This window comes from Canis lupus, chromosome X, assembly GCF_048164855.1.
Source record: "Canis lupus baileyi chromosome X, mCanLup2.hap1, whole genome shotgun sequence".
In the NCBI taxonomy this organism is placed as follows: Eukaryota; Metazoa; Chordata; class Mammalia; order Carnivora; family Canidae; genus Canis; species Canis lupus.
The window spans coordinates 97590820-97605894 of NC_132876.1; the positions used below are offsets into that span (position 1 = coordinate 97590820).

At 34.6% G+C, this 15075-nt stretch overlaps 1 protein-coding gene across 14 annotated transcripts in view; it reads left to right on the top strand.

Moving 5' to 3' along the window:
* DMD (dystrophin) overlaps positions 1-15075 on the top strand; it is a 2167959-nt gene that overhangs the window by 984104 nt on the left and 1168780 nt on the right. The gene's annotated exons all lie outside the window — the stretch shown is intronic.

Consider the following 15075-nt stretch of genomic DNA (forward strand, 5'->3'; position numbering starts at 1 on the left):
TTGTTTATTTATTATTCACAAGAGACACAGAGAGAGAGAAGCAGAGACACAGGCAGAGGGAGGAGAAGCAGGCTCCCTGCGGGGAGCCCAATGAAGGACTAGATCCCAGAACTCTGGGATCACGCCCTGAGCCAAAGGCAGATGCTCAACCACTTGAGTCCCACAGGCGTCCCACAAGTGACTTATTTAATTGAAGGTTCTGATAAAAATATTTCCAAATTTCTATCATATTGTCATTGCAAAGTCAAAACAAGGCCACCATTTATGAAATAGGTTCTACCTGTATTAGAAGAACTGATATTTTTTTGTAATTTTTATACTTGGAGCAAGAAAACCTAGGATTATATCCCGCATCTCTCATTATCCATGCAACTTTGACTAGATATTTGAGTCTCAGGATAAAATTAGTGACTTATTTCTTACAGAATTAAAAGAGATAATGAACCACCAAAAATGTTGAAGGACGTCCCAGAATATTTCTATTATGGTCACTGGTTGGAAGGACAGAATACACAAAGGTCAATGTCCAGAGCTCATAGTGATAGGGGTCACAAAAAGCCAAAAGCCAAAAATTTAAGTTGCTCTGAGCAGCTAGTGTCAAATAAACCTAACAAAAGCAAGAACAAATCTTTCTTATGTAACACTGCTTAAACCTAAACTTTATTATTCATTTTAAATTTATTTATTTATTTATTTATTTATTTATTTATTCATTCATTCATTCATTCATTCATTTATTTATTTGAGTGAGAGAGAGTGAGAGAGCAGGAGATGGAGGGGCAGAGTGAGAGGGAGAGAGAATCTCAATGAGACTCCATGCCCAGCGTGGAGCCTGATGCAGAGCTCAATCCCAGGACCCTGAGATCATGACCTGAGCTGAAGCCAAGAGTCAGACACTTAACTGAATGCACCATCCAGGTGCCCCTAAACCTCAACTTCAAATAACTCCCACAGATGAAGTTCCAAAAGCATGTGGTTAGAATTTAAATGGCAGTTCACACAAGGAAACAAACAGCAGAATACAACTCCCAAAGACAGAAGATAATGAATTAATGAGATACAGAATGCAAAACAAATGTTTAATATTTTCAAAATAGTAATAGTTTGCATCAAAAACAGGAATTAGGGACAAGGGACGGTAATAAAATAATGATCGCGATGTTTTAAAAAGAATCGAATAGAACTTCAGAATTGAGTAGAACTTCAGAAATTAGAAATGTAACAAATAATTTAGTGTACACGTTAAGCATCAGATAGAACAGATATGAGGAATTAGAAAAAAATGGAAGATAGATAAAATAAATTACTTAAAATGCATGAAGTCAAAACATAGAAACGTGAAAAATAAAAGGATAAAAAAGGGAATGAGAAGGTCAAATATACAAGGAGAGAATGGATAGTCAATACTTGAAGTGACAATTGCTTAGAAATATCCAAAATTAATGAAAGTCTCAATAATCACACTGGAAATCAAGCAAATCTCAGGCAGGAAAAAATAAAAAACAAATGCACCCATATATCTTCATAATGAATATGAAAAATTCCAAAATAAAGAGAATTTTCAGTACAACTTTAGAAACAGATTACCTAAAATGTACTAACATGTATAAATAAATGACAGCAAATTTTCAAGCAACAATAAAAGCCAAAAGGTGGTAAGATAATGTCTTCAAAAATAATGAGACCTAGAATTGCATATTTATAGAAACTTAAAAAAAATAACACTGAGGGACGCCTGGGTGGCTCAGTGGTTGAGCGTCTGTCTGTCTTTGGCTCAGGGCATGATCCCAGGGTCCTGGGATCGAGTCCTGCATCCAGCTCTCTGCAGGGAGCCTGCTTCTCCCTCTGCCTGTGTCTCTGCCTCTCTTTCTGTGCCTCTCATGAATAAATAAAAATTAAATACAAAATAAAAATAACACTGAAATAAAAATCTTACCAGACAAAAATTGAGTTTCCTAGTAGGAGATCCTCACTGCACAGTCCTCAGGGTTGTTGGGGTTTTTGTTTTGTTTTTTAGAATTGGCCATGGTTAAAGTTATTCAGTTATCCTTCCATACATCTTCATGTTGTATTAAAATAATTTTATATCCTGAACTTTTACTCAACATTGTGTCATCTCTGTTAGTAAAGATAAGTTCTGTAAACATTTTTAAAGCCTACATAATATTCCATGGCATATTTGTTTCTCATGGTGGGTTTCTAACCAGAATGCAAATGACCCGAGATTAAAGATTTGAGATGCAAAGAAGAATGATGAGCAAATATTAAACAAATGGAGAAACCTAAACAAACATTTACTAAATGTAAAAGTATCCAATTTATTTATTAAAAAAGAAACAGAATGGCAACACCTAGATGTCAGTGATGTTAGAATAGAGAGGGAGAGTGCTTGGAGTTCTTCACCTTGTTTACTACCTGCTTCTCTGGATGCTCTTTGACAGCCTCTGTTGATGCTCCCTCCTCCTCTACAGTTGAAATAATGTCTAGGTTCTCAGTCCTTGGACTTTTTATTTTTATTTAAGGCTTTATTTATTTGAGGGAGAGACTGAGCATGAGCAGGGTGGAGGGACAGAGGAGGAATAGAGGTTGAGAAGCAGGCTCCCCTTCACACTGGGAGCCAGATGTGGGACTGGATCCCATGATCCTGAGATCATGACCTAAGCTGAAGGCAGACGCTCAACTGAAGGCAGACGCTCAAGTGACTGAGCCACCCAGGTGCCCCTCATTTTCCCTTTTCTATTTATACTCCCTGCTTTGTTCTTTTCATCTTGTCTTGTAATTTTAATGTCAGATACAACTACATGACTTCTACATTTTTATAAACCAGACTGTTCTTCTCCCCTGAACTATAGTGTTGTCATAGTGACAACACTGCCATTTCAGTTTCAGGTCAAAATCTACCTTTGTTTTCCTTTACTCATTCTCAACACAGTGAACGGACACATCACTTGAAAATATAAATCAGGGTTGTATTTATCTACTCGGAATGCTCCAGTGGAGTCCCATCTATTTTCAAATGAAATCGACAATCCGTATATTAATTTCAAGGGATATATGGCCTGACTCCTTATTCCCTCTCAGGCCTTATTTCTTAATACTTTATGTCTTGTTCACTGTACTCCACCAACATTGGCCTTTTCACTCTTCCGGGAACATGTCTGGCATGCTCCCTCAACATTGTGTTCCTTACACATAGAACACTCTTCCCCCAGACATCTGCACAGGCCCCTCCGTATCTGCCTTCAAGTCTTGATTTGAAAGTGTTCTGAGTGAAACACACACACTTGCTCGACCACTTCCCCACTTCATTTTCTATACAAAATGCACCACCAGGAAAGTTAAAAATGTTTCCGTTCTTCATCTTATTATCTATCTCTCTCTGGAGAGTGAAAGCTCCAAAAATGCATGAATTTTCTCTTTTTTTCCCCCCCACTGCTGTGTCCTCAGAACCAGAAACAATGATTAGCAAGTAATAGGTACACGATATACATTTGTTGGGCAACCAGGGTGGCTCAGCAATTTAGCGCCGCCTTCAGCCCAGGGCGTGATCCTGGAGACCTGGGATAGAGTCCCATATCGGGCTTCCTGCAGGAGGTCTGCTTCTCCCTCTGCCTGTGTCTCTGCCTCTCTCTCTCTCTCTGTGTCTCTCACAAATAAATAAAAAATCTTTAAAAAAATATACATTTGTTGAATTAATGATGAATAAAATTACTCTGCTCAGAAAGAGACCAAATTTTTTGTGCATGTTAATAGTTTTAGAGTAACCATTAAGCCAATAAAAAAGAGTATAAAATTTCTGAAGTCCAGAGAGAAAAAATAAATAAATAAACTATTGAAATAAAATAAATAATCCGAATTGGATACTGGGGTTTATGAACGTTACTTGAATTGGCTAAAGAAAATAAGCAAATATATTAACACAGGACCTTGGTTTTTCTGAATCTTTCTAGTCCAAAGCCCTTACTCTATATAAGATGTCAATTGCAATTTAATATTCTTATAAGTTTAAATTAATTCACCACTTGATAAATGAATTTCATACAATATAGTAACTCAGAAATATTACCTCAATTGAATGGATGTAAATAGTACAATAAATTAAAAATACTAATATAAATGTGTTAAGCAAGATTCCCTGCTTATATTAATACACAGTTATTGTATAGTTAGATTATGGTGATATTACATAATTTTGTAGGTAGGTTCATCTTTTGATTTAAAGCTGTAATGAATGACTACAGTCATTCTCATGTCAAATATATAAATAAAGTTGCCTTTCTTATAGTAATGTACTGTATCAAATTTTTCTATCAAAAGTAAATGTAACACAATCTTCAGGAAATATTGATGGTTAGCATATTAATATATTTTTCATAAATATTAGGTATAAACACAATATTGAATCTGATGCATTATTGATGTGTATAGTTTTATTATGTAATTTTGTCAGTAAATTTAGAATAAATATAACTCATTTTTGGATTCAGAGTAACTTCTTTCACTAAAATAAATACTGTCTTCCTTCGATTGACAATACTTGAAAAATGATTACTTTTGGTAGAACTATTTTGTAACAGTTTTCCACTTCTCATTGTGAATAAGAACATTAAGCAAAATTTATCTTTTCTGGGTCTAATAGAAAATAATTTTGAATATCAGTTCTTTTGTTGAGACATAACACAGGTATCTTACATACTAGAGGTATGCAGCACTGAAGTTTTACAAAGAGTATCTCTAATCCTTAAAAACAACCTCAACAAATGAAAATTTGTCAAGCAACTTGCCTGAGCTCCCATAAAATTAAGGGCAAGGAGTTCCAACATCAGGGTATAGTTTTGCTTATTAAACTAACAAAAAAATTTGTTGATACTGTCTCTTTGGCGGAAGGGCATTGTTTTGTTACATTGGTTTCTTTTCTTTTTTATTTGCTTTTAATGAGAACCTTCTAATAATTATAAAGATGCAGAGAAATCAGAATTCCATACACTTACTGGGAGTCTGTAAAGAAACCCAAGTTTTATTTTGGATACATTGAATTGGCATTTCTTTCATTTAATAAACATTTATCTAGTGCCTCCTATGTGCCAGACAACACAAAACATAAAATAACATTGGCGATTCCATGGCAATCATACAAAAGACGTGATATTTGATAAATATAACTCATACAATGAAGGGGGGAAAAAGTACGAGAATTTATACACAGCAATTTGACCTCCGTTTGCAACATAACAATAAAAAGTGTAATTTTCTGCAATCTAAATTTGCTTTCAAAATATGGAACACCAGCTGGAAGGGAGCTCAGATGGCTTCTGCAGTGGGGTTGGCAATATCCTTCTGAGCATGCCTGAAACAACTGGTTAAAAATAATTAAATCACTTACACCATCTGTGAATCATTCTGATTCTTCACTGATTACTTAAGACTCTCATTGTATGCAACATATTCTTAGAACAGATGAATAAAATTAATTCAAGTGTATAGCTTTCCTACGTTTGATTTTCATGAAATAAACAGTTACAGTGTCTTCAAGTTTGCTAAGTTATCTGGTATTTCTTCTGCTCTCTTTCATGAGTGAATGACTTTTGAAATCTTAAAATGTATTTGGAATGTAGTTTTATTTTAAATAATACAAATGGATTTATTCACAGAAACTTCATTATGCAACATAGTTTTCTTTAAAGAATTCCATAATTTTACCCTTTTATTTATTTAATCTTATGAGTGTAGTACTCAATAAGTAATAGCTATCTACTAAAAAACTGATTGAAAATCCAAGGGGATTGCATCCTCAGATTTAATACCATATACTATAATCATGAGTGATTCTTAAAGATTTAAAAGGCTATTTTAGTACATTTAAAGCATAGGAAATATACATTTAGTGCTGAGTAGTCCATGGATAAAAGTTATATGGATAAAATGAAAACCAAGAGTCCATATATGTACAGATGTAACATGTCTAGATCAATTCATAACTTAGATGCAGTCTCAGCTGTTTAATGAAATAGCAATGTGTAAGTATTTATTTCCAAGATAAATCAACTGGAGGGGATGTCCGAGAGATCTATGCAAATAGTTTTCCATCATCGCTAATGAATGTTTGAGTGGCAGTATATAAATAAGTGGATTGTTTAACAAATACAGTAATCTATAATGTTTATAACTACTTTTGTGATCTCTACAGAGTTCAGATTCTGTACTGTGATTGGTACTTAGCTGATCCACAGATATGTATATGTGAAACAATAGAATAATATTGTGAACATTAGTTTCTTACCTCACAGATAGATACACTTGACTGCTTCCTACATGGAAAATCATTTTGAGAGAACTAGACTCTTTCATATATTAGCTTCCTTAGTGACAAACAGCCTCTTTAATGTATTGCCACAATGGCTTCCTCTTCTTCAGACTTGCAAAAATGTCTTCCACTTCATCGTCTTTGCAGTTGTCTCCTTTTCTTGGTACGTTCTGGATCTTTGCCTGCTAGTGTCCACTCATCTTGCAAGGATGTAGAGCAAATGTATCTTTCAACATCCTGTCTCATCTAGTTCACAACATTCCCTTCACCTCCTTCATCATGCTCTATAATATTGGCCAGATAATTTTCCTTATACCTCTTACCATGATCTGAAAACATTATGTTTCTCTGTGTACTTGTTTATAATTGGTCTTCTACCATTGGAACTCCGGGGTCTACAAGGTCAGAGGCCTTGTTTATCTTGTTAACTAGTATTTTTCTATATATATATTCTATCACTGCCTAGATGTTCAGTAAAAATGTGTTGATGAAATGAAAGAATGGATCTTCTTGTGGAATTCCCTACAGTTCAGTTATTTGTTCTGTATTCTTACAACATTGGTGCCCCAGTGCCAATGTACCAGCATCTGAAAGCTTTCACTGGTCCTTAGGAAAGGGAAAAAAATAAGAGCAAATGTGTTGAGCTTTTCGTAGAGCCTAATTTACACAAGAATTGTCCTTTCTTCAAAAAGTATGGCTTTCTGCAGTTGGTAGTGGGTAGGAGGGAGCATTAAAATAGTCTTTCTTCTATCTTTACATTTGTCCCTTTTTTATCATTACCTCATTACAGTGTCCTTTACTAGAAAAAGTAAAGACGAGAACTTTGTGAGGTCCCCTGACATTTGGGGTAGTATTTTATTGACTCATGAAAGCAAAGTTTAGGAACCATCCATTTGGAGAAACTTACTCACAGGAAGAGGCAGCATCCCTGCCAAAGGCCTGTGTTGGTTGCTTGGGATTTTGAGAATGAAGAAAGGAAGGCTCGAAAACTCATGATTACCTTTCATTTTTTGTGGCCTTCCAGGCAATAAATACTGGCTCAACAGGTGTCATCCCTTGCATAAGTTTCCTAAATTTCTTTTGTCACCTGAGAAGCACACACAAGAACAAATACGTAAAAGGGATGGAATTAGGGTATTATAACACCTGCCAGATATATTATCAATATGTACACTTACATAAAAGTGCTAGGACAGCATTTGTTCATTTGTAAATATTTTTATCCTCACGATTTAAACCCCTTTTTTGTTCATTTCAGATATGGACTCCATAATAGCATCATTTAGCAGTGCTAGTTGGAATCCAAAAAATGAAATAAATTACTTGCTTTAACTAAAATTGTTACCTTTCCTGTGCTTTATCATAAATATTGACAACTGTGAACATGAAGTGGAAAAATGGAAAAACTGGAAAAATGTACTGCATTTACATTAAAATGCAGAATATATGTTTTCTTATAGCCTTAATTTTCAAACAAATTGCCATAACAAATACTTTCTGATTTACACATTGCCTTTACATTTACCAGTTTAGTTAACTTTTATATTCTGAACAATTTGGATACAAAGAGTAAGTAGATTAAATCGGCATTCTCAAAAGTTTTGAGGAGTGAAAAATTAACATAGTATTTTTAATTTGACAAAACACTATTTTGTAGCTGCTTTTATGAAAAGTTTTAAGAAATGGAAGTTATGTTAAGGCCTCAGTTAATTATCTTTTAATATTATATGATCTAAGACGAATTTAAAGGTGATCATGTGACTATGGTATGGTTTCTTAGAGTTAAAATTTGAAAATGTGCTAGGCACAACAGTTCCATTTTATATTGGAATTCTTGCCTTGGGAAAATACAGTGATAATTATTTTCTGGAACATTGACAGAGAACAAGCTATTTCAGGAGAAACTACCTTGATTGTAAAGTGGAGCACATTAAGCCCAAGGTGTCATTAAACTTACAAAACCCTATGAAAGAATTGAGCATAATCTTTGGTAGAAGAAAATGGTTTAGTTCAGTGTCTATCATATTTTACACAGTTATTTATAACTTGGCAAAGTATATTATTTTAGAAAAATAACATTAAACATAATGGTTTCTATACACACACAGCACCTCATTCATTCCCAGGTCAGATGGACATCATTATGAACTACCTGGGACACAGCCAAGAATCAGTAAAGGAATAGAACAAAAGGCCTATGGATTCTCTAAATTAATTTGGTGAAGTTCATGAAATCCAAAGCTTACTTAAATTTCTTTATGAGAGCACTATTCAGGTCCTTTTTTGAAGATTTTTTTTATTTCACTCTGATTACAGAGATAATGCTAATAAATGTATTTATCTTATTGTTCTGCTCCCAGTAGAGGCCAAAAGGCAAAGGAAAAAGAATAAATGACAGAAACATGAAGTAATAGCTGCAGTCTGGAAATGAAGCAAAAGAAGGGCTTCATATAAGGATATATGGATGCATGGCCTCAAGAAACTCTTTAGCGCAGCATGACATAAAGAGGGAGAGGAAGAGATTGTGTGTGTTATTATCATTTATTTGATTTGGCTTATAATTAGCATGGATAATTTAATTATTTTAATAGTTTATTCCCCCAATAAAATTAGGTTAAAAAAGCATTTATCTTTCATCTGCTCAATGTAAAAGTGTGTAGCACATAGTGGCATATGGCATATTAGCTTCCTGAATCACAAAACACTGCTGCTAGCTGATTGATCTATCACAATATCTAACTACCTGAATATCTGTCATCTATCTATGCCATGTGTATGTCTGTGTCTATACTTATAACTTTTATTTGCAAACAAAAGTTTACTTTGTAAAATATAAACTTTGCCTTTGATAAAAGGCCTGCTAAACTCTCAAGATGGTCATTTTTAGGGTGCCTGGGTGGCTCAGTGGATCAAGCATCTGCCTTTAACTCAGGTACCGATCCTGGGGTCTTGTGGAGTCCCACACTGGGCTTCCTTCTCCCTCTGTCTATGCCCCTCCCCCACTGTTCATGCTTTCTCGCGTGCTCTGTCTCTCAGATATATAAATAAAATCTTTTTTTACAGTTCATTTTTATACTTTACTCTCCACCAAAAGTCCTGTTTTGTAACTCCATACTTTTTATTACAAATATATAAAATAATTGTGAATATTTAAGGGAGAATAGAATGTGGGGGTAGTTATTAAAACTCATGGTCATTAGGTCATATAATGTTTTAAATATCATTATTCTATCTCAAGGTTATTAGTACCTCTTCAAATTAAAGGTATTTAGATAAAGATAGCTTCATCTGTCGGGCCAATGAAATAGGAAAACTCTTGAGCTTAACAAAAGCAATTTAGAATACAGGAGAAGCCTTGTAAAAAGTCATTTCAAAACTGCAAAACAAAAATCTGCCATTTTATTCACTGTTTTTTTTTTTTTTTTCATTCATGAGAGACAGAGAGAGAGGCAGAGACACAGACAGAGGGAGAAGCAGGCTCCATGCAGGGAGCCTGACGTGGGACTCCATCCCGGGTCTCCAGGATCATGCCCTGGGCTAAAGGTGGCGCTAAACCGCTGAGCCACCCAGGCTGCCCTATTCATTGTTTTAAACTTAGCCAAAGAACTGCTTTGGCTGGGGTATTTTTCTCATAGTTAGATTTAATTTTTTGTTTAAAATGAAACTCTCAGGGGCCCCCAGGGGGCTCACTCTGTTTGGCCTCTGACTCAGCTGGGGTCTTGATCAGGCCCCTCTTGGGGCTCAATGCTGAGTGTGGAACCTGCTTGGTATTCTCTCTCTCACCTTTCTCCTCTGCCTCTCTCCTCTCCCCCACGCACCCTCTCTCTTAAATCTCTAAATAAATAAATGCATTCATGAATAAATACATAACATTGAACTCTTAAGATGAGTCAAAATCTAACAACGGGTGCCCTTAAATAACAGCACAATTTTCTGTTTGCTCTTAAGGTTACTTACTCATCTTCATGAACCTCAAATACCTGAAACTAATCTCTTTTATTCATGGGCAAAATCAGCCCATCCCCTGCCAGGACTCTTCAGTCGAGTGGGTGCACTGTGAAGGCCATCAGGGTTGTCTTCAGTGATAACGTGACTATTCTTTCAAAATACATTCTCCTGCTTTCTTAAGCATTTGTCTTAGTTTATGTTTCCATAAGGTGCAGAGTCATGTAATTCTATGTGCTTTTCTACTGAAATTAAGACTAAAAAAAAAAAAAGTAGATGCTTTCCAACATCTACTGCTGCTTTCCAACAGCTTTGGTTGAAGTAAAAACAGCTGGTTTGGGTAAGGCCAAATGGAGGGAGCCATGACTACTTATAATCAGGTTATATACAGACTTTATTTACCATTGCAAACTCAGTCTTTTTGCTTCTATGGTTATTTTAAATATAATACAATAATAGTACAACAGTTCAATGAATATTATGTATAGTAAGAAAACATTAGTACTCTCCATTTCTTCCTTCTGCCAGTTCTACTCCTTCTGAAATAAATGTTTACAGTTTTGTATTATCTTTTCATACAATATTCTATGCTTCTTACCCATAAAGATTCTATATATGAATATGCTTTCCTGTGTTTAAAAATATTGCCTCATTCTATGTATGATTTTTAAGTAGAACAGTCCATAAGGACATTTTTCCAGGCAAGGAGTATAGATCTGAGGCATCCTTTTTAGCAGCCTTAGAAGAATCAAAGTTTATTCCGTTATTTTTCTACATTTCTAGATTATTAGCTTATGATAAGAAAAGATGACTTGAAATCGCTTTTTTATCCTTTTTTGAATTTTTTTGTGGATATATGACCTTTTTAGTGTCCTTGTAATATGAAAGAAGAATGTGCATTTTCACTGTGTACAAAATGGATTAAAGTTAGCTTGATGGTTAAAAGGAAGGATCTCTATTCTTAGTTTTGTTTTTTGTTTGGTTTGGTCTACTTGATTCACCCAATTCTGGAAGAGGTGTATGGGAGCCACCAACTATAGCTGGTATTTTATTACATTCTCTTTTTATCTCTAGTAATTTTTAACATATGTAGGATGCAGCCAAATGTTGAGGCATAACAAGGACTGTTAATTTTTTTTTGTAAAATTTTTGACTTTTATCACTGCTATCACTAGTTCTCTTGAACCCATTTGTCCTGGAATTATATTTCATTTGATTCCAACTTCTTACAAATTACTTTCCTGATGTCACATAACCTATTATTACATTGTATGCCATTGTGACCTTTTATCCCCCATGTGTTCCTTGTAGACAGATAAAGATGTATATACATTGTATATAGGTTGTGTACTGTAATCCAGTCTGACACTAATTTTTGAATAAGGAAATTTAACTTCATTATTATTAAAATAATTCTTACAACTATAATTGTTTAAATTTTTCCTATCATATGTTATGCTATAATTTAATTTCCTCCTCTCCCGTGTCTATAATTCTGTAATTCATTATTTTTATTGCACTCTACTCCACTTACTGCAGGTAATTTTGAAGTTACACTCTGCATTTCCATTTTACTAGTGCTTATATTCTTATTTTTAACAATCTTTAGCCCTACTATTTTTGTACTTTTATACCAAAATAAAGTAAGAACATTAGTCTCCCCACCAGTATGATTTCCTCAGCAATACCACATCCTTTTCAAGCCAAGATAAAATCCTTTAAAAATCAATAATTTTTCAATTTAGTCCCTAACTACTATTGTTTCCATTACAGGGTAACTTACCTAGTTCACAAACTCATGTTATCACCCAAATTATACTTAAAGTATTGCTGTTCTATTAAATGTAATGAAAAATCCCTCACAGAGTTTATTGGTCATCACCATTTCTTTGTACTCTTTATTCCCCCATTTAGAAATCTTTATTATAGAAGAGCTTGAGTGGCTCAATTGGTTAAGTCCCCAACTATTTCGGCTCATGTCATGATCTCAGGGTCATGAAATTGAGCCCTGAGTTGGGCTCCTTGCTGGGCATGGAGCTTGCTCTCTCTCTCCCTCTGCCCCTCTCCCCACCCTTGTGCACATGTGTGTGCACTCTCTTTCTAAAAGAATAGGGGGAAAAACAATATTTATTATACTTTATTTTTCATTTAGTTGCAATGTTTGAGAAATTTCCTTCTTTTTTTTTTAATAAAGAATTTTAAGACCTCCTGGGTATATGGCTACATATTATCTTCCACCAAAGGGGTCCCAATTTTCATTTTCTTTTTCTTTTTTTAAGATTTTATTTATTCATGAGAGACACAGAGAGAGAGAGGCAGAGAGACGGGCAGAGGGAGAAGCAGGCTCTACGCAGGGAGCCTGATGTGGGACTCGATCCTGGGACCCCAGGACCACGCCCTGGGTGGAAGGCAGGCACTAACCCACTGAGCCACCCAGGGATCCCGAGAAATTTCCTTCTAAAAAGTATATAAGGATGTATACCCTTTTAATATTTGTATTTTATTTTACTTTTTATTTTTTAAGAAGATTTTATTATTTGAGAAAGAAAGAGCACAAGCATGGGGAGTGTCAGGGAGAGGGAGAGAGAGAGAAGTAGACACCCTGCTGAGCAGGGAACTGGATGCAGGACTCAATCTCGAGACCCTGGGATCATAACCTGAGCTGAAGGCAGACACTTTATCAACTGAGCCACCCAGGGGCCCCTAATACTTGTATTTTGAAAATGTTCTTTCTCTTGCAAACGTGAGGATAGATTCTTTGGATAATAACAGTGTTATTGAATCTCTCTTCTTCTTTTAATAATCTCTGTAGGTTATGGACCACTATCGTCTAGTATTCATTGCCTTCAACCTCCACTATGTCCTAGTTTCTGTTGTGGCCAATATGAAGTCTGATGATAGTCCAAATTTCATTATTTTTGTATGTAATCTGTTCTCTTTGTCTCCAATTCTGTAAGATGCTCCCTCCTCATCCTTCAGAGTTCAAAGATTTCACTAAGATATGATTTACTATGTTTCTAAATATGTTTCTTTAATTATTCTTTACCCTTTTTGATACTTGGATAACATTTTTAACTTTAGCAAATCAGTAAATTTTTAGCTCAGGAAAATTTTGTGCTAGTTATTTTAATAATTTATTCTGTTTCATCTGTTTTCTTTTCTCCTTTGATATTTGTTTTCTTTACATATTATATGTCTTGATTCTATCGTCCAAGTCTCTTGACTTTTCCTTAGGATTTCCTTTTCATTCTGTCTTTCTTTATGTTGTGGGGGTTCTTCCTCTGGTTAATCATTAAGAGCCCACATTTTATTTTTAGCAGTGACCATTCTCTTTTCCAAAACATCTATTAAATTATTTAAAACCAGGGATCAGACTTTCTGAGCTCTAGTGTTATCTTTTTGAAGTTTCTCCTTTCATTTTTATTAAAGCTCTTGTCTCTTCTAGTGTATTACTTGTGTAGACACTCAGATTTGTTTCCCTTTTCCAATCCCTTGTATCTACTGAAATGGCCTCTGTTCTTTCCTTTGTGTTTAAATTAAAGGATGTGACTTTTTTTATCATAAATGTAGGGCAGGTTTGTGGATTACATTATATAGTGCTGATTGAGAAGCAACAAAAAAATGGGCGTATTTGTTTCTGATGAAAAAAGGCTTAACAAGCCAGAAACTCCCAGAAAATGTATGTGTTGGAAAGCATCTTGATCTGATGAATAGGAAGTAGGGGTTAAGGCTATCTTTGGGTATTTCATACAGTCTGGTAATTCCTACATGAAGCAAACCAGCAGGAACTGATTCCTTTTTGGGTCAAAAGATCTTTTAAATCAATTATCCCCCACAAATCACCCCACAAACACACCTGGAAATCACCAGGTTGATAGTTTCCATCTCATACTGTGCTGGAGATTCAAAGACGACCAATTCTGACCTTTGCCTCCCATCTTCCTCTCTTTTTCTATAATCTGAATCTCTGATGCATATATTCTTCTATATTCTAGTAGTTAGTCATGATTATTTTGGAGGTTTAGTCTACTCACCTGTGAGGAAGGCAGAAAACATGTGTACATGAGGTAATATTCCCATCATTTCAACTTTTGCATTTTGTTTGTAAGTACACACATATATACCTATATGTGTGCATAAATTCATAAACGTTTAACAGATGAATCCTGCATATATAACATATACTTCACAAAGATGTTTTTATTAAAACACTTCACATTGGAGTTGATGAGGTTACTTAGAGATTGAGGTATTGTATATATGAAAACAAAATATGTTAGTGGTTCAATAAAATCGATCAGATGTATATAACAAGTTAATTGAATTTTAAGCTTTTGACATTTCAAATTGGATTTAGTAGCCAGTCAAAATTTCCTTTGTGAGGAAAGCTGTCAGTCTAAATATACTATTTTTTTCTGATAGATGGTAGTGTTAAAATTTTTCACCTACAAAGATCTTACTTTTTCATTATGAACTTTCTATATTATTAAAACTTGAACAACATGTTATAATTTAATCTCATTAGCAACTAAAATCTTAATTGTATTTCCTTTTTAAATAATTTATATTTGAATTTAAATAGTAACATGCAGCTAAGGATTACCATATTGGACAGTGCAGTTATAGGCATATTCACTGTCACATTTTTATTTTTATTTTTCTTACCATGTTATTTTTTTCATCATAACTGTACTCTTTAATCCCCATCCCCTACTTTCCCCCATCCCCCCCATCTACCTCCCCTCTGGTAACTATCAGTTTGTTCTCTGTAGTTAAGAGTCTGTTTCTTGGTTTGTCTCTATTTATCTTTTTTCTTCCTTTTCTTG